Here is a 20,348-nt window from a genome sequence, read left to right as displayed (position 1 = left end):
CAGTTACTTTTCATACCCCAGATTACTAAGAGCAATAGGTTTCTCTTAATGTGTTCCTAATTAGAAAAACACTTGTTTTCTACCATGCATTGCTAGTGCTTCAGTCCTCTTGAATTTCTTTCTGAACTCCATGAGAACATAAATGCTTATGGATAAGCACTGTTGTAGAACAAAAGGCATCTTCCTGAGATGTATGACTAGGAATGTCGGCAAATTTGTAATATGGAGGACAACTTAAAACAGCTTTGAATTTTACCAACCTAGATGATATTCCAGGCTAATGATGAGGATGGTCAGGAACTAGCTGACTTGATGGAGTGAATGGGATTCAATGTTGAAATTTCAACAGCTTTCTGGTTACATAATTAGTCTGGTAGTGTGATACTGCAGATCAAATGTTTTATCAATTTATAGGGCAACTTTGATACCTTCAAAATGGGTGATGATGCATGCAGACATGACACTTTCCTCGTTGGCAATGGTTGTATTAGAGTGCTTTGCCATCAGCTCACGTAATTTTTTGCAGGCAAGCTGCTGCCAGCCCTGAGGGAACTCTGTCCCTCCACACCAAATAGCCCTTCCAAGCTTCATCTAATGAGCAGTATGTCTTGCAAAAAAAGCGCCAAAACCAGCAAAACCAAATCCACATTAATTCCACTCAACAACATAGAGTAACAGTGCTGGAGAAGCTTTTGGCTTGAGTTGTTGATTGGAGCTAGTGTCTCTGGGTGGCATCATTGGGAAGAAATTAGATGTATTGTTGTGACAATGGACGATAGAAAATTTTCTCGTCTCTCCCACACATGAAAATTATTAGCCAAACACATCAAAGGTGGTGGAGAGAGGAGACATCCCTTCAACGACTCCTGCGCCGCTCGTGAGGGAGGCTGTCCCTCAGGCTGATCCCGCGGGAGGCTCCAGCTCCCGACTGGAAATGGCGCCAGCCGCTGAAACCCAGCGCCTTGCGCACGCAAGAGCCGCTCTCTCCCCGGGGGACGCTGCTGCGCATAGTTGACACGGATTGATCCCGGCTAGAGAAGGCAGGGCGGGCATTGCGCTGTCTCTCTCTCCCTCTTCTGGGCAGAGGAGGATGGGTAGATGGAGCAGAGCGGGACCAGCGCGCCAGACGGTCCTCGAAGGAGCGGGCGCTGGTGCCATGGCCAGCGACGGGGAAGGAGCCGCGCAAGGGAAGCGCGCATCCTCCATTTTGGCGAAGGGCGGGCGGAGAGTTGGCTCCCGGCGCCTGGCCGGAGCAGTCGCTCCCACCCCGCGGCATTGCCGGGGGCACCCGGCTCCTTTTCCCGCGGGGAAGCCGTAAGGAGGCTGTTCAAATGGACGCCCCGCTGCGCCTCACGTTGGTTCGAATTGGTACCAAGCTCCCCGCAGCGGCTTCCGACAAAATGGAGGACGCCACCACCACTGCCACCACCAACACCACCACCACCACCATCTCCTCCAGGAGCCATGTCGGCGGCTGATATGGCGCCCTCCCCCGCGGCAGGCGGGGGCAGCAAGGCGTCCTCGGCTGAGGAGGCGCTGCTCGGCGGGGCAGGCTGCGGGGACGCGGGTCAGGCGCCCTCCCTAGGAGACGCGAACTCTCCCTTTTCCCTCTGGGAACGCTTCCATTACCCATGCTCTATCCACCATGGGAATGACCCCAGGTTCAAAACCCTGGTGAGGGGAAGGAAGGAGCGGAGTGGGGCCCTTTGGAAAAGCACTGCCAGCCCCTATGGCTCAGCGCGGGGTCCGGAGTGGGAGAGGAGAGCCCGCGCCCCACGGCCGTAGCGGTGGCGCCCGCAGGGAGCGAGCGCACGGCCGGGACGGCTAGCGCACCCTGCCCGCGGCCGGCGGCGCGCAGCCGGCTCGGCGGCACCGAGAACTTCTGCGAGTTGCCGCTGTCAAACAGCGGCGCGGGGAGCGCCAGCGCAACCCTTGGGCACGGGTAACAAGCCGGTCAGTGGGCAGCGATCCGGGTTCCTCAAACCTGATGGATCAAAGTGGGAAGAACCCCAAGCATGGCCAAGAGGAAGATTGGCAGTTTATAGGGTCAACCGGCTGCGGGCGGCTCTGATGGATGGGCGGCGCACCCACTCGGCTAGCCCAGCGCCAGAGCCCGCCCTCTGGGAAAGCCAATGCCGGGGCAGGGAGGCGGATCTCCCCGAGCTCCCTTGGCCCGGTTCCTCCTCCTCTTCGCCAGCGGCTGCGCTTCGCCCGGGACTGGACCGAGTTAGAGTTGAGGCGCCGGAGGAGTAGCGCAGAGTGCGTGCGTCCCCCGCGGGGGGGTTCGTGCCCGCAGGCGGTGGGGAGCCGGGTAAGGCGCGGACACGGGGCGCTGCGCCTCACCGGGGCGGGCTGGCGGGGGGCTGGCAGCGCTTAGCTGCCCCCAGGGCGGGGATGGGAGGGCAACCGCCGTGCCTCACAGCTACCCGGCCAAGTACCCCGCGGTGTCGCTGCCGCGCCGCCACCTCTGGCGGCGGGGATGCGGGCGGCACCGGGGGCAATCCCGCGCATAACCATCGCGCCGCGGCGGGGGGCGGTGGGGAAAAATGGGGGGCGCCCGGGGGCAGCCCCGAAGGGGGGGGGCAGGGGTATCTGGGGGAAGGGCCGGGTCTGCTCTAGCGCCTCCTATTTTAACTCTCTCCGTCCCTTCCCCGCCGGGCCCTCGGCTGTTGTTCTGCCCCTGTGCCTCCCCCACCCACCGCCCTCGCAGCCCCCCCGCGGGTACCTCCCTCCCATCCTCTCCCCTCCCCTGCCCGGCGCTCCGCGGCTCCCCTCCCGTATTGTTCGGCTGGGTCCCTCTAATGGCGGACAGGAGGCGGTAGTGCCGCTGGCCGACTGCAGGGGGGCAAACCCGAGACCGGGGGCAACTGCCGCGGGGGGCGCGGGCGCTCGCCCGGCGCCGGGGCCGTGCCGCTGAGGGCCCCGCGGCCGCTCCGGGCGCCGGTTCGGGGCTTACAGGGCAAGTTCGCAGGTAACACTCGCTGCTCCCCGCCGTGGGTGCCGCCGCTGCCTCTGTCCCCCACACTCGCGGTAGAAGCCCCCCGGTGTGGCGGCGCCCGGGGACAGCTCCTTGTCCCTCCTTCCTTCAGCGGGGACAAGCTGCGTGGGTGTGCCGTGAGGTGTACCCCACCGCCCCCGGCGAGGGCAGTAGATTTGTTTGTTTGTTTATTTATTTGAAAGATTGGGATTAAAGGGAAGTGGTGAGTGATGCAGGCAGTACCTGCCCTGGCCAGGCGATGGAAACGCTCCTTGGGGGCGCTGCCTGATCCTCGCTGCCCCGTGTTAACCCCATGTCTTTCCCTTAGGCTCCAGCCCAGTTTGGTGCAGCCTTGGCAGCGACCAACAAGGAGAGGGAGCTCCATTGTGAGTGCTATTTGTGTATCTGTTTCTGCCTTTGCCAGACCTCCTAACAGCGGGCTTGAACCATTCCCCCCGCCCCGTATTCTCCTGGGGCAAGGGGTGGAATGAGGTCCCTCTAGGGCTGGGTGGGGAAATTCCTGCGTTCAGTAGCCGCTGCCCTGGGGCGAAGCCCCAGTAATGGCTGTGAGGCGGCTCCTCCTCGGAGTGGGCGCTGCTGCTGCTGCAGACATCGCTCCTGCAATACCAACTCCGGCAGGCAGACGACGGGCTGCTGCCGCTGCTCACGTTACCCGGCTCGGGAGGGAGGAGGAGGAGGGCATATTTCGGGTGCCCTCTAGAGTTGTGTAGCGTGCGTGAACACCCGTGACAAGACACCTTCAGCCATCTTGAATTTTTCTCCCCTCCTCCATTGCTCGAATCACGTGTCCCGCGTATCATCTCGAAGCTAAGAAGAGGCATGGGAGGTTTAAAATCACCCAGCAGTTTGTAATGGAGAAGCACGCTCCATGGTCTCTTTGTGACTGGTTCACAGACTGGTTCTCTACACCCGCAGATTTGTATGGGTGGTCTTGTTGGGTTTCTTGGCTGGGCTTCTGAGCCATCCACTTTGTCCCTTCCCCGGGAAGCTGGAGGACACTGGTGAAACCCACAGGTAGCGAGCATTTTTGGTGTTTTGTCTATGTGGAATTTTGAGAGCAGATTTTGATCTCTGTTGGGTGTTAGGTTGGCTAAGGAGAGGCTTGTTGCCTGCCAATACCTGTGGGTAGGACTGGGATATAACTTGAATCTAGCTTCTACCCTTGTTAATATTGGGGCTGTATTTTTATCTGCATGGGGGATTCCGAAATGGCCAAGTAGCGCGGCGAAGGAGCGAGTGAGGGTGCGAGCGCTCGGGAGAGGCTCGGGAGCTGCCGCGGCGGGCCCGGGCGCGGTGCGCGGGCTGCGCCGCCAGAGGCGCCGGCGGCAGCGCGGCGGCTCCGCCAGGAGCGCGCAGCCCGAGAACAAAACAAAAAGGCAGCGCCTCTCTCGCCCTATGGGTCCCTCGCTTGGTTACAGCACGGATTCAGGTGTTGCGGTCTTCCCCAACACTCGTATCTTGGATTTCCCCCCCGCCCCGTTTCTGTCCCTTTCTGTTTTACATTTTCCAGATTCGCAGAGCTTGCAACTTTCTTTGTCACTTTTTGGTGGCTTACATATACAAAGAATAAGTCGTTCGCTGCAAAGCCTCACTGCTTAGGATGAGGACATCAGATCTCTATTTGTTCTGCACGTATAAAATTATGAACTGCATCAAAGACTTGTAAGAGTTTACATGGCATGTTATCTTTAATAAAGTTGTCTGTTCCAACCCTTGACTTGCTACAGCAGCTTAAAATTTTGAACAGTAATTTTTAAATTCTTACCATATCTTGGATGCAAGGCTACCATCTGATTTTACTTCTGATTCATTTTTTATGCATTCCAGTCTAATAGCTGTTCTTTTTTTTCCGATTATCCTTCATGTCAAATAAAGTTACTTTAAGGAAATATCAAGGCAAATGATGCTTTGGAAGAAGGGAGACTGTTGTGTACTGGAGGTGGTAGGTGGCACATTGTCCTCCTCCAGCTGCAATGATGGTGGTATAGCCTTCTTATGGCATGTGATAGGACCATGCTGTTCGGGGTATTTGGTGCTTAGTGCTGCAAGGTCATCTCTAGGAACCAAACTCGTCAGCCATGTTATTTGGTGGTTAAGCTAAGTAACTTATTTTAATAGAAGTCTGTCTTAATTAGAGCAATAAATTAATTTTATTATCTACTAAATTGGCTTTATATTGTTGTTATTAATCCTCTCCAACCTCAAATATATTATTGCATTTTCCTGTTGCTCATCCTGTAATAACATGCTAATAGGGATTTGCTTCAGCAAGGATGTCAAAGTGGCAATGAAAAAATGAAAGCAAGTTTCTCTGTCTTTTATAGAGCTTGTTCAAGTATGTACAGAGGGGAATAGTACAAAGCTGGTACAATGTCTTTCAGATTTTTACTAGGGTTTTTTGGTTTGGCTTTTGGTTTTTTTGGTCCTGCAGAATCATGAATTGTCTTGTGTTTGAGAAGTTTTCATTTTGGTTTTGAGGACTAAGTACAGAGTTTCTGAAGTTCTGTCACATTGTTTGAGTTTGCATTTAATTGATGTACCCTGCAATAAAAGCAGTATGGGGAGTCTGTTAAGAACTTGTATCAAGAACTGTTGCTAATGGAAAATTCACTGTTCATGGAGAACTATTTCTTTTTCCATCACAATTAACAATGAACTCAACCATTTTATGGAAAGGGATTGGAATTTGAAGCTCACAGGAGTTCAAAAGACTACTCAGGTGTCCAGTGTGAGAAGTTTGAGGTAATACTTGCCTCATGAGGGCCTTAAAAGCCCCCTGTGTTGCAGTGGAGTTTTGTGTCCACTGAAATTATGTTCAGCTCCACAGCTGGAAGTGTTTTCAACTTCTTCTTAACTTTGTTTCAGTGATTTAATCTTAGTGATTGAAGGCTCTTTGTGGCTAACTGGGTTGCTTGCTTACACATTAAAGTTCAGATGAAGCTTAGCTTGTATTCCATATTTATAGCTTGCCCTCTGTGCTGCTGGTAGATGTGGCTGGCAGTATATGCCAACTTGATGTATGAACAATATACTCAATATAGGTGCTACTATTTACATTTTTTATTTTATACCAAGATTTGCAAGTTTGTCAGATAGCATTTTGTACTTCTAAGAGAAATTTTTGGTAGAAGGAAGAAGTTTGAGACCGCTGGAATGCAGTTGTATGTTATGGCTTATTCAGTTAGGACTTTCACTATATTGATTTTGATGGCATACTTTTACAGCTGGATTCCAGGCAGCATTCATTGTTGCTGTGGTTGGCTGGATTGAATGCAATCCAGTGTGTGCCCAGGTGGCCAAGAAGGCCGATGGCATCCTGGCCTGGGTCAGCTCTGGTGTGGCCAGCAGGAGCAGGGCAGTGACCGTCCCCCTGTGCTCAGCACTGCTGAGGCCACACCTCCAACCCTGTGTTCAGTTCTGGGCCCCTCACTGCAAGAAAGACATTGAGGGGCTGGAGCGTGTCCAGAGAGGGGCAGCGGAGCTGGGGAAGGGTCTGGAGCACAGTTCCTGTGAGGAGCAGCTGAGGGAGCTGGGGGTTCAGCCTGGAGAAAAGGAGGCTCAGGGGAGACCTCATCACTCTGCAACTGCCTGAAAGGAGGGTGTAGCTGGATAGGAGTTGGCCTCTTCTCCCAGGTTACAAGTGACAGGACAAGATGGCCTCAAGTTGCACCAAGGGAAGTTTAGATTGGATTTGTTTGGAAAATTTTTTCACTGGAAGGGGTTGTTAAGCATAGAAACATGATTCCCAGGAAAGTGTCATGCCTGAAAGTAATTAGAAGATGTGTAGCTTTGAAACGTAGGGACATCATTTAGTAGTGAACATGGTGATGTCAGTTTAATGGTTGGACTTGATCTTAAGTGTATTTTCTAGCCTAAATGGTTCTATGATTTCAATGCCACTTATTTATACTTAAATGATTTTGACAACTGAAAACTTTTCCATGAACTTCTAGAAGTTATGAATTCTATATGTGTTGTGTTAAACTCAATGCCACTAGAGTTGGACAAGACACACACGCGCACAAAGAGTTTTATTATATGTGTGTATTTATGAGAACATCAACAGTTGCAGTAGAGGAGATCAGTGACTGTCCCTTATGGACCGGGTCCACTGAGGGTTTCTCATCCCTTCACCTGAAGTATCTCTCGGACTGGCCATGTCAATGATGAAAGTTGTTTTCTTGCTCTGGATTGCTATCAGAAGAAAATTATTTCAATCAATGGTTATAATACAGATTTATTAGTCCAACATAAGTAAAATCTACAGAGATTGTTGAGTTTTGTGTTTAAGTGACAGTTTTTAGTGACAAGATTGCTACCAACGTGTTTTTCAAATTGCTCTTGATTCAGAGGGCATTTGTACTTCGTAAGTTTGTCGTCATGCTTAAATACTTAATTTTTGTCCATGTTTCCTAAATCTTTTGGGATTAGCTTTACCATAACTTCTTTCTCTGCCCCTTTCTCACCATCAGCTATTAAGAGAATAATCTTGTAGGGATAGCAGGGACTCATCACATGGGTGGGATGCAGAAGCAAGTGTTCAGTGATTTTAGCAGAGTAGCTGCAGTACTGGTTTGGAACACTCAGGTGATGTCAGTGCTCTAGCCAGCCATACTCAGTGTCAGTAGCACAAGAGGACTTTGGTTGGGTTTGTTTGGGTTTTTTAAGTTTGTCTGAGATGGGACTACTTAATGGTGTTTGCTGTTGTGCAAAACTATGTGTTTGGGTCACTAAAAAATACAATGTGTAATATGTTACTTTGTTATTTAAAAGGTTTATAAACTTTACAGGTTCTTTAACCCTTTCAAGACTATCAGAATCCTTCAGTTAGCATCATTGTAGCTTTCAAAGGCTGTAATACTGGCATTTGTGTACCTAGTGCTGTACAGAAGCCTGTTCAGGCCTAGTCCCTGCTCATCAGTTTTACCCCCAGCACATGCTAAGCCGGATGTCATCTCAGTTCTACCTTTCTCCCATGGAATAGTTTGTACAGTACCCATGTATGCTTGGGCACATGCTGCTACTTGGGCACTGATGGGGACAACAGCTGCTTAGATACTTGAACCAGAGCTACTGATGTAATTTCTGCTGGTCTAGATCATTAGGAGAAATCAGTGGCATTATGGAAGAGTTTGTGTTGTGTATGTGTTGGTTTCTGCATTTAGTTTCCTCTAATCTTCTGCTGTGAAATATGGTATTGAAGAAGATAGAAAATCATGCACATAGAATTATACAGGTTATGGCAAATTTTATTGATTGAGGGCTGTTGGCAATTCGCAGTCAGTCCAAGAAACAAGGACATCTTTTGTTTTCCTCCTGCAGGCTTTTGTTGGAAGTGTATTGGCATCTTACCTTTCTTTAGGCTCTTCTGTGCAGTGCAGTCATACTGAATGTTAAAAAAAGTTAATTCATTTAACTCATAATGCTACTGTGCATTTTTTTTCCTTTCACTTTTTGTTTTCTTCTCTCCTTGAAAGTAACCTTGGTGTAAACCTTACTTATTTTTGGAGTTCCTTTTCCTTAGATCTGTGTAAGATCTTTCCAGCTTGATATTTACTCCTTGTACTACATCAGATTTCTTTAAAAGTCATTTTGTTCATCTCATTCATAAACTCAGCTGTCATGCCTGTATGGATGACCTTCAAGTCTCTCTCTTCCAGGCTTGCTGTCCTCTAGACTAGCTAAATCTCTGTGTGTGCTTTTGACTTCTCTTTGTGGATGTCTGACCTTTTGCTGAGGCTTCTATTGCAAAGGAAAACAATCTGTGCTGTTGCTTGTAGACAGCAGTGTCATGACATCTTTGAGTCAAGTCCATAATCTAGCCCTGATTTTAGACATAGCACACAGTCTTCTAACAAAGACTGTAGATTTCTCCCACATATTAAATGGTGTCTTAACTGTTAATCACCAATTAGGTGTTTGTTATTTAGTTGTGTTAAAAAATCACAAGAGTACAAGATTATGCCTTTGATCTTTGTATTGTGTGGTAACAATTTTTCTTAACAGATGTGATGAAAGTGATCCTGCTCTGTTGATGTGGACCCAGAATCCTATACCAGAGTGCTTTCCTGGACTTCTCTTTTGACTGTCCAGTCTTTTTGCCTTTTGCATTTTATGGCGATAAAACCAACAGGTTTTACTTACCTTTAATGTTGGGATTTAACTGTGAAGGGTACTATCTGTTTTTGTTGTTAATGATATTTTAAGTGCTGTTTAGGAAGTGACATCATGGGCAGTTAAACAATTTCATTCATTCTCCTGTGATGCTCCTCATACTTGGAGAAGTACACCCTTACAAGCAAGCCAGTTGTAACCCGTTAATGCAAAAGAACCTGACTATAGGAAATAAAACTTACTGAAAACAAACCCCAACCTCCACCTTTCCTGTCACCCTGGGACTCAAACACACCATCCTTAGAGCAAGAACTAATTGTAACCATTGTTTATGGTGGTGCTGTTTCCTTGTATTCTCATTTTTGTCTCTCTCCATCTGTTGCCCCTTATGTTTAGATTGTTTGCTCTTTGAGCAGTTTTACTCTGTGTTTGCACAGTGGCTAGCATGATGTGGTCTACAGCTCTGGCTCCTGAGAGTCTGTGATAACAGTTGTGATCTATGGGTGTGGTATTGGTGTCTTTTTTTCTTTGTGTGTGTGTGGAAAAGGGAAGAAGACCTAGTGTTCTGTTATACCTGAGGTAATGTAGTTGTTTTGTTTGAGCAACAATTGATTGTTAATATGCCAATCTATAAATGTTTAAGAATTCTTATTAAGCTGGCAGAATTTACCAGACATCTTTAGAGTTTACAACTAGTGTTTGCACATATGCATGTTTGGGATTTTGTTTATTATAATAATTAGTAGTAGTAGCAGTAGTTTTTCTTGTAAGGTTGGCTATGTTTTTTGAAATATTAATTCAGGAAATGAAGTTTTGTTCTGGTAGGTGATACCTCATTAAGGAAGCTAAGTAGTATCTAGAGAGGCCAGGTAAGAAGTTGTTCGTAATCCATGTAATAAAAAAAGAAATCACGATTTAGAAATGAAGGAAAATGGAGAGGACAACAAAGGTGATTTATTTTTTTACCAGAAGCAAAAGTTGAATATTTGCCATTGTTACTGTGTTTGACCATCATTATGTATACTTCTATCCAAAGAACTAACAAAGAGAAATACTGAGATGGTCTGACTGATATTGTGTATAGTATAGTAATGATCTGAACTAAATTCAGCTTTTTTTTAGTAATTTAAAAGAACCATAAAGTTTGGAGAATATACACAAGAATTACGAAAGAAGGAGTGGAAAACATGCTTTCTATTAACAGACTTCAGGAACTCATTCTATTCCTCAAATAAAAGAGAATAGACTAGGGCATGATTTAATCCTAATCTAGGAGAGACTGAGCACCCAATAACATGCTGGGTAATTGGGTGTGCTTCCTCCATCTCCCTTTCCAGCTCCAGTGTTAAAGACTGAATTTCTGAGTGTCAGTTACTGCCTAAGCAATACAAAATCAAACAGGGAACAGTGTGTAGCCTTTCAGCAGGTGCAAGAACTAGAAGATGGGATAACTTATTGAGGCATCACTTTCTTCTTTTTAGGCAAAAATTTATAGAAGATTTGAAAAGCTCCCTGCTAGGAAAGTTAATAGCTTCTTTTTTTTTTTTTTTTAAAGCTCAGACTATGCTTCCAGTTCCATATGTCGATTCAAAAGATTAAATATTTGCTTAAAACAAATACTACTTTGTATATTTTTCATGGGTTTAAATTTAATGTATACATCCTTGGTTGTATGACCATTTGAACCAAGCTAACTTAGGTTTGTCATTGTCCTTTCCTGTTTGTACCAACATCAGCCTTTTCTGGCTTTTATGATTATTTTGTTTTTAATTTTGAGAGTCATTTTAGGTCCATGAATCATCACAATGAAATTTGGAGGTGAGCAGCTATGTAGATATAGAGTATTTGCTCTTTTTTTTGTGTGTTTCTGCTTTCTACCATCTTAGCTCCCATGATGGACTGGTTGTTAGAATCCTTAAACAGCTAGGGAGAAGGGGGAAAGGAGTAGGAATTCAAAACCACAGTAGTCTTGTCCAGGACTGGATGTAGTTTGTTGTTGTGGAACTGTGGCCCTAACAAATACAATATGCATCTTATTTTAAGACTACCTTTTACATTTTAAAGCAGTTGGATAACCTGGATTCTTGATTGCATAATGTAACTTGCAGCCAGCCAGCCAGTGCAGCTGTGAAAACCTATCATACTTGCCTTGTTGACCAGATCTATTCTTGCCTTGGATTCTGTTTCCCATCAGCCTTACCTCATATAGAACTTGAACGGTTTTGTGGCTGTTTTTTTCCTCTGATTTTCTCACACTTCTTTTTCTATCACATTTTGTTTGTGGTGATAAGTTTTTTCTTTCCTTTGTTACACTGTAGCTTCATTTTCTGTTTATTTGGTCTTAATCTGCATGGGTTTCCCTCCTCTCTATAGCATAATATTAACTTGCTCTTTTAAATTCAGTTTTCTTTGTTCTGAATTACTTGATGCATTGCATACTAATCACTGCAAGTAAATTGTGTTGAATAAACTTGTCCATACCAGGCCCAAAATACTAGGTTGTTAGGCAATACTTGATTATTTCTCAAGGATGAAAAATCTGGTTGAGGCTATTAGCTGATGTTAGTTATGCTAAAGGCAAATAAAATGGTCTGTCTGCAAACTTGTTCATTTACAGACTTTGGCATGACAGTTTTTCCTCTTTCTAAGCATATGCAAAAATAAAGTATTTTAGAAGCATTAGTCAAAAAGATTTGTTCAGTCAGGCACTGAGATGTGGTGTGCCATTAGGCATGGTGCACACTAGTTACCCATACAGAACTACTTGTTCATGGGTTATACATATATGAGTGTAGACTAAATGCTAGTTTAAAATAAAAATTTAAAAATATCAACCAGTTAAGAAGAAGCACTAATGAAGAATAATGCTAAAAGTCCATATTGTTAGTTAAAAAGTGTCTTTGTTTCCAGAATGTTTGGGAATAGTACAGTCTGGGCACTAATAGGATAGAAGACAGCTTTGCCTAGTCCTGGTGAACAGCAAGTTAAATATGATTAGTGCACCCTAGCAGGATGAATGTAAGCAGTATACTGGACTGAAAGAAGCAAGGTAGTAGCCAGCAGTTTAAAGAAAGAGATTGTTCTGTGCTGTCTTATACTGGGAGAATACATTTATAGTGTTTAGTCTGGTTTTGGTTAGACTCCATCCTAATGAAGATATGATATTTTGGCAGTGTAAGACCAGGGTGATTGAACACATAACAAAGAAGGAAAAGCTGAGAAAGAGAGGTGTGTTCAGCTGAAAGAGAAGGCTGAAGGGACAGGTTACTGCTGTGTTCAACTAATTAGTGGGAAAATAAAGAGGAAGACAAAGCCAAGCTCTTCTCTGAGATACCTTTTGGTAGAATGGCAGGTAATAGGCATAAGTAGCAACAGGGTTAACAGTTGTGAATAGCTAAGATAAATAAATATTGGAAAATTCTTGCTCTTGAGATTTCTGTTCTTTCCAGTCTCTAGTGCTTGTTCACATTTGCTTGGTTTATATATGATTGGCTGTACATCCAATTTTTCGTAACTTGACAAATTTGGAAGATTGTGTGCTATTTGTGTATATCAGTAGTTTTTTTAATTTTAACTAAAGCAAAAACTAGGGACTTCATAGATTTGAATTCTCAGTTAATCTTCATTGTTCTGTATGGAGCAGGAGTAAGGCATATTTTTGAAATGTGTGCTGTGACCCACTGACACCAATGGCCTGTGTTCTATTGCCCAGGCTTGACATCTAAATAAATTTGCTCTTCCTGGGTCTGTTTCTGATCGAGCCATTCAGAATTTGTTTTTCATACTAAGTGTTGCATTTTTTAAAGTTAAGATCCATTAAATGACAACTTGACGTCTTTTCATGCTGTATTAATGCCATTTTCTAGTTATTTTTCAATATTTTACGTGTCCTTTTCCTGTTTTCATATCTCTGGCATAGTGTTTTTCTCCTGTAGCTGTACTCTTTTTCCACATAGCCATCTTTCAGGTCTGTTTCTATGGCCTAGTGTTGCCTATTTTCTGGAAATATACATGTGTTTGGATATAAGTAATAGATAAGCATTTATTGTGGGTCCTTTGTTTTTCTGTCTTGTTTCACCTTTCTATTCCATTTATAACAAAGGACATCCTTAAGGAGCATCTTGCTGCTTGGGTTGTAGATAAAATTTACTTCTACTGCATTACAAATAATGGCTTTTAAGGCTAGAAATGGTACTGTGTTCTTACTGATCAGTGTGCTTCCAAGATTAAACAGCCATGAAATACATAGAAAGTGTGCAGGTAAGGAGGAGAGACATGTCAGTGTGGCTGCCCTAAAACTGTGTTAGTCAACTGTATGATTTTGATTTGCCAATAATTCTTATGCCAAGTGCTGCTCATTCTTTGAAGAGTAGTCTTGTGAATTACTGGTGCTTGTTTTGGATGCCCCTTCATAGAATTAAGTTTGAGGTTGACTTAGTATTTTGAATCTGTTTGTGCACACAAGGAAGCATTTCTTTGCATTCATTGAGTAGGAAGACTCAAGAAAGAGGCTGTGTTGAGCAAAATTGTTCAAGTATTCCAGGAAGCATCAGTTGGAAAACAGATCTCAGCATTCACAGGGAACAGTGGTGGCTGCAGTTCAGTTAAGATGCTCAGAAGATATCAAAGTTTGCATACTTTTGGTAAGCTTTAGCTGTATGTACATAGTTATTCTTGTGAATAAAACTAAAATTTATTGACTTGCTTCACAATATTTCACTAAGTAGATCTTGCCCTTTTATTGTTCTTAGTTATTTTCTCTGCTGGATTACAGGTCTTTTCATATGCTTTTATGTTGAATTCTCTGAAATCTGCGTGACAAACACACTCTTTCTTCAATCCATACAATTCCTTTCAAAATTAAAGAAAAATAATTCAATTTGAACCAGCTCCAAACCTACTGGAAAATAAATTCTGAAGTAATGTCTCAAAACTGAAATTATGAGATATACCGGGCTTTTGTAATGATGGTACTTAGATGAACAGGTAAATTAGATTTGTGAACCTAAACTTAGTATCCTGTTCATGAAAGCTTTTACCCATGTTCTGAAACACCAGCAATATAAATACATTGATGGGTTTGTGTTAAATATTATTCAAACTCTTTAATTAGCTTGAATGGTAATTTAAGACCCTTGTTTTACTTTGGTGTTGTGAATGAAGTGTTGGCACTTGAGGTTAGCCCAAAATATACAAGTATTCCTGTTGAACTCATTACCGTGATTTGTGTGTGAATCTGGCAGATGAAATAGTTGAGTCATTGTGGCAATAATGTAATATCTGAGGCTTGCTTAAAGCCTTGCTTGCTTCAGATACACAACTCAGTGTGGCCAGTGGATATACATGTTGTAAAATTCAGTCTGACCTGTTTTAATATTCAGCCTGGTGCTGCTTGCTATGTTTTTGTCAGTGGGCACATGCATGTTGGACTGTTTTATGTAGTAGTTGCTGTCAGGCTAGAGCATTTTTATCTGTGGCCATCATCTTGTCATTACTATCCTGTCTGCTGAAATGATCTTTGTGCTGAAGTTCAGAGCTGTGGCACCAACACTGATATGTTCAGGCACAGCTGTAGTGTTCTTGCACAGAAATTGTTCGTTTGGGGAACTGATTTGACTGGAAAGGATTCCAGCAGGGAAGTCTCTTTTGTCTGGTTATGTGTGTGGTTGCAGAAACAGCTGTGTCACATGATAGCATAGCAACGAGTCTGTGGACCTGGTAACTAGGCGGACCTTCAGAAGTGTTAACATTTTTGTTAGAGATCAACAGTAAATCAGAGCTACCAGGTATCCAAGGCATATCTGAACATAAAAAGCTAAGGCTGATGGCTGAATATCCCTCAGGAAGGATATAAGGAGGAAAAAAAACACAAACCAAAACAGTTTACGTGGTTGCCCATGTTGTAAGAGATCTGGTGATTCAGAATGGCCCTGCAACTGCTTTGTATCTAACTTGGAGTTGTATTCACACAGGTAGCAGTCTCTCCATACACAGTATATATAATTTACTATGTCCAAATTGAGACCGTAGTAGTAGCATGCAGATTCAGTTTAAAGCTGGCTTAAATTACAACCTTTTAAGAATTCTGGACTACTTGTGTATTTCTAGCAGTTTTCATTTCTTATATATAGTTGAGTTGGCTATAGTTGAGTTACTAGGTTACTTCAATAGCAGTGAAAAAGTGATACTTTTAGGTGATTTTAATTGGAGTGATTTAGTTTGTTTTTGGGGTGAACTGTGGCATACATTCAGGCACTGGGTTGATGGTTCATACCCTGAGAAAGCTGTGGTAGGTGGGTTGCGTATAGCTGTGTAGGGAATGAGTGTTCATGTGCTGTAGCAAGACATTAAGCTACAGAGCTTCTTGATAGCTGCTTTGCACATAGTCTGTACTGAGCTTGTGATCATCAGACAAGGAAAGTCAAGTGATAAGTGATTTTCTGTAATAAGGAGAGGAACTTTAGAAAGTAGCTGAATAAAGGAATTAATTGATATTATGGTCAAATGAATGTCAGGGTCAGGAAGTGACCCTTCGAACTGAAAAGCTTCACAGAACATCAGGACATGTTCAGTAAGTCCCTAGCCCTTACACCAAAATGTTGACACGCATCCCTCAGCTGAAATCAGCTTGAGCGCCATAGGCTAAAATTTAGATTTTTTGGGTAAATGGGTAGAGTTTCTGTGAGGCTAGTGATAGTTCTTTTGTATGTAAGAAAATTATTATTACTCTTTTAAGTTGGGTAATTGCTGTACTAGGCAGATCGACAATTGGGTGACTTGTTTGCAACAGGGATGTCTAGGAATAGAAGCTTTTCAGTTAAAGCCTGATTTTGCTGCAGGTGTATTCTGGTTTTCAGCTGGCTGGCCAAGAATTTTGTACTTTCATTTGAACCACTCTGTTTAAGTCATAAATGAATTTATTCCAATAAATTGTTTGCCCAATACCTGTTGGAACTGGTTGCATTTGTAACCTCTGTAGCCTTCTACAGCAGTGATTCTCCCAATTAACAAAATGTTTTCATGCACAATAGATTATTAAGGCTTCTTAGTTATTTAATTTGGCACCTTTTTGTTCTTGCAAAACACAGGGCAACTCTTACCATCTGTATTTTTTTTATTCTTTCAGATTTAGGATCTTCCTTGAGTTGTTTCCATTTCAAAGAGAAGTGTTTTCCATGAGTATAAATTGTTCATGTAACTCATCTCTTTTTCCCTTTCTCTGGAAAGTGAGTGATCTGAACATCTCATGATAAGCAAGATGCTGGTGAAGTATGTTTTTTTTGTAGTAGCTAATGGGCTTTGTTGTATTTGATTTTTTTTTCCTTTGTTGATTGAGTAGCTTTGATTTGTAAGAGTGAGAGAGTGGCAACTGGGATCATAATTTATGTGTATTTTTCCCTCTGCCCCAAGTTCACTACCGTGCATTTATCACTAGTGTTTTTTCCTGCCACACTGCTTTACAATCAGTTTGTGTTATTAGCTGCTGTGAATAAGTTTATATGATTAGGAAGCATTCATTTTGGGAGTCACTGTCTCTTTGGCTGACTTACATATGTTGATCTGTGTAATTTTATTTTGGAACCCCTGGGGTAACTTGTCTTTATTATGGTAACAACAAACAACACATGATATTTTTCTCTTTAAATAATTACAAATCCCCCAGAGAACATCTTCTCAAAATCTTTGTTACAGATAATTTCCACAGCAGTCTTCACTGAGTACAGTGTTTGAATGCCTTTTGCAAGACTTTAGTGGGATATACCTGTTTAATCACAGTTGGTCTAAAAGTATGTGAACCCTTCAAATGATTTTGGCAGTAGTCCTGTGAGACATTACCTTTTCATTGTAAAATTTGTGTTGCTCCCCTCCCCTGTGGTTTTTTTTTTTTTGATCTATTTATTCAACTGTAGTTTCTATCAGTTTATTTAGTGACATGATAGGACTGTAGTCTGAGTAATTGTTCTTGCCTGCTGCTTAAGTAATTGGTTGCAGATACTGAAATAAAAAATTGCTAACTGCCTTTAGAAATCTTAAGTGACTTCCACAAGGCCCTAGTGATTTGTTATAAAATCCTCTTGTGTTAGCACTTTGATGCAACATTTTTCCTCTGGCCCGACCTGTAGAAAGAGGGCTTAGATATGATCTTCCCTGATGTTTTCCTTACTGAACATGAGTGCAAAGAATTTCTTCTGTGTTTTCTGGTTCAGGCTTCATGGATGCTCTTTTACTTCAGGAAAATTTTACTGATTGTAAAATTGACAGGAATTGAGATTTTAGACAGTTGCTCTGACATGGGGCAGTAGCCTGTTTCTATCCAAAAGGTGTATGAAATGTATATAAAACATTCCCCCAGTATGATTCCAGCACTTTCGTTGGTCAGAGGCTTTCTGGTGGTAGTCTCTGTTAGGTTTTTGGAGTCCTTTTGGGCTGGTTGTATGCATAATATAGTGATTTTTATAAATGGCTTTCATGCTTTCAAGCTTTTTGTTCTAGCTGGTCCATTTCTTTTCCTCTCACTGAGGTTGCTCTTTCTGAAGACAGATGTTGAAGTAATGAGGTTTTTTTGTATTTTTATTTTTTTTGTTCCCCATGGAATTTAAATATGCTTTTCTGGAGTGCTGTCTGGATAATTATACCTTGAAATATGTTGCATGGCTCAGAGTTCTCTAGGTGGTTGAAGTTGGCTGTGTTATAAAATTTTTTCCCATCATTCAGTGGTGGGCTGATTTTACTTCCCCCTCCCCCTAGTTTGCACAGCAGTAGTTAAGTAGTTATGGTGAATAGTTATCTCACCATAGTGAGATAATGGGAATGAGACTACTTTGCAGTCTCATGCTCATTATCTCACCTATGGTGTCACTGCTTGAGTGGAAGTGACAGTAGAAAAGCATTAATGGGCTGTTTCTTCTGCTTGGGATGTGGAAGTTAAAAGTAGCTCAGTACCTCTTGAGGTAAATAATTTAGTTATGGTACTGTGCTTTCCTAGCAGAAAGTAATATTCTTCCGCTGAGGCAAATAAGTCCCTTTCTTTTTGTTCCTATATTTGCGTCTTAGGATACTGTCTCCTAAATTTTTTCTGTCCACGTTTGAAGATGTTTCAGTTATGCATTATTTCCAAAGTAGTCTTTCAAGTTTTTCCTTTTTGTGTTTGGGCTTGTAGCACTGGTAGGGAAACATCTGTACATGCTGGTCCTACTTTGGATGTCTGTTTCCAATGTCCTGTTTTGGTGGAACTGCAGTTTTAGCCAGATTTTAGTGACTCCTTTTGATTTTTGTGTTTTTGCTCCAAGTGTATATAACTGTGACTTGAATGTTCTGTTGCCTTCATTTCACATGTTATTAATGGCACTTGGTAAAGGCATTTAAATTCCAACTTCTGCTTTTGTTAAAGCAAAGTTGATTTTTTTTTTTTGAGGTACTCATACACTTCATCTGGGTTTCTGCAATTCATTATAACTTTAACTCTTTTATCATTCATCAGTGGAGTTGACCCTACAAGTATTACTTAGCTATCTTAAGAGCTCTAGTAGTTGTCATCATTCTAAAGAAGTACCTGCATTTTGTCTCTTATTTCTTCCAGCAATTAAGCTTTGAACAAAGCGATGGGATCATAATTTATTTCATCGTGAGGACTTTTAATAGGTGAGTGATGTAGCTTAAATTAAGAGGGACACACAAGGCCTGGTTCAGGAAGGGCTGTTGAATATTGGTAGTTTCTGTCCAGATGTGATTTTGGTGTCTGTGTACCACCACAAAGCCTTGAGCTTGTTCTTCAGCAGTATTGAACTTGCATTTTCTGCAAACTAGGTCTCACTGTGTTGTTTTCTTGTTGTTGGTTGGTTGGGATGTTTTGTTTGAGGAGTTTGTTGGGTTTTTTTATTATTATTTGGTTTTGTTGTTGAGTTGGGCATTTGTTTTGTTAGTTGGTTGGGGTTTTTTCTGTTTCAGTTTAGTTTCCCCCCCCAGATCTCAGCAATTCATCCAGTCATCGGTCTAATCAATATCACGTATTTCTAACAATTGTATTTATATTGTAAAGCATCTTTTGCTGTTGCCAGTTTTGAGGTGTGAGTTTTTTCTAGTTTTCCATTCTAAACATTTTTGATTTTTTTTTTTCCTGCTAAGTCACTTTTTTGGGTAGTTTTTAATTTAGAAGTACTGTGACATTGCCTACGTGGTTTTTGTGTTTCTCCTTGCTGTTCTGACTTTTAGAAAACAAGCTATCTCATTTTGCACATTTTATGGGTAATTTTGTTGTCGAGAGGTAGGAGCTATTTGCATGGAGCTATATGCAGATTGTGCTTATGACTTTGCACTAGTAATTAAACACAAATTTTTACTTTTTTAATACTTAACAGTACAGCTCATTAAAACCTAAGAGCTTTGTGGAAAATGTAAATAAATACAGGCAAGAAGATACGTGTTTTGAGTCTTAACTTTACTACATGTTATATGCATGTACTGCAATGCAGCCCAAGTCTGTCTTTCTGCTAAGAAGTTGTGAAAATAGGAATCATAAAGGTTTTGAGTCAGGCCTAGAATGTAGGCTTGGCATAGTCTCATTTTTTCTCTGCTCGGATCTGTTCAAATATATTTAAAACTTTATTAAAAGGTTTGTGTGCTTGTGATGCTTTTGTTCTTATAGAGAAACAAAACATATAGAATAGTTTAAAATTTAAATTATTTTCAGCAAAATCTGAGATGCAGAACACTCTTAAGTTAATCAGCTGTAGAGGAAAAAGTGAAAGAGAATATTGGATTAAATTAACCTTCAGTGTAACTGACTGATTTCCAGGGCGGTACTTGCCAACTACATTGATAATACAATTTTTTTTTTGTAAGAAACAGTCTTTCATTACAATTCGGTGTTCCCTTTATTGTGGTTCAAATGTTATTACATAATGGCATTTGTCTGAAAGGCTAAGATAGGAAGGAACTAAAAGGTGATCACCTGCCTCTCTTCTAGGATTAATCTTGTTCACAGCTTTACTGTTTGGTCCTTGTCCTGCCCTCCCTACTCCTTCTCAGTTAATGGCAGCAGGGCTTGAATAGTGTAAATGTGTAGAAGAATATTTGAGCTTTATTCCTCTGGGCAACTTTACTGTCTGGGGGTTTTAAAGGCCGTTCTCAAACAGTAGATAACTACACAAGTTGATACTCTCTTTTAAAAGTGCTGCCAGGTCTGGAAAACCTGATGACTGTTATAAAGCCTGAAGAATAAATAGATGCTTGAACT

At 42.5% G+C, this 20,348-nt stretch overlaps 1 protein-coding gene across 39 annotated transcripts in view; it reads left to right on the top strand.

The window, feature by feature from the left end:
- The first annotated feature begins 2,209 nt into the window (after window positions 1–2,209).
- Window positions 2,210–20,348, top strand: part of ZMYM2 (zinc finger MYM-type containing 2) — an 89,242-nt gene continuing 71,103 nt past the window's right edge. For 10 of the 39 annotated variants that reach the window (XM_085580822.1, XM_085580759.1, XM_085580882.1 and 7 more), the window contains exons 1-2: window positions 2,210–2,311; window positions 18,693–18,754. The gene's annotated coding sequence lies outside the window, so the exon portion shown is untranslated. Of the gene's footprint in view, window positions 2,972–3,219; window positions 18,755–20,348 lie in introns of those variants that run through there. The other 29 variants (XM_085580839.1, XM_085580780.1, XM_085580776.1 and 26 more) reach the window with 10 other exon arrangements.

The sequence above is a fragment of the Lonchura striata genome, chromosome 1 (assembly GCF_050655825.1).
Source record: "Lonchura striata isolate lonStrDom1 chromosome 1, ASM5065582v1, whole genome shotgun sequence".
NCBI classification, from domain to species: domain Eukaryota; kingdom Metazoa; phylum Chordata; class Aves; order Passeriformes; family Estrildidae; genus Lonchura; species Lonchura striata.
The sequence above is the reverse complement of the archived record's forward strand: the minus strand, read 5'-3'. Positions and strand labels throughout refer to the sequence as shown.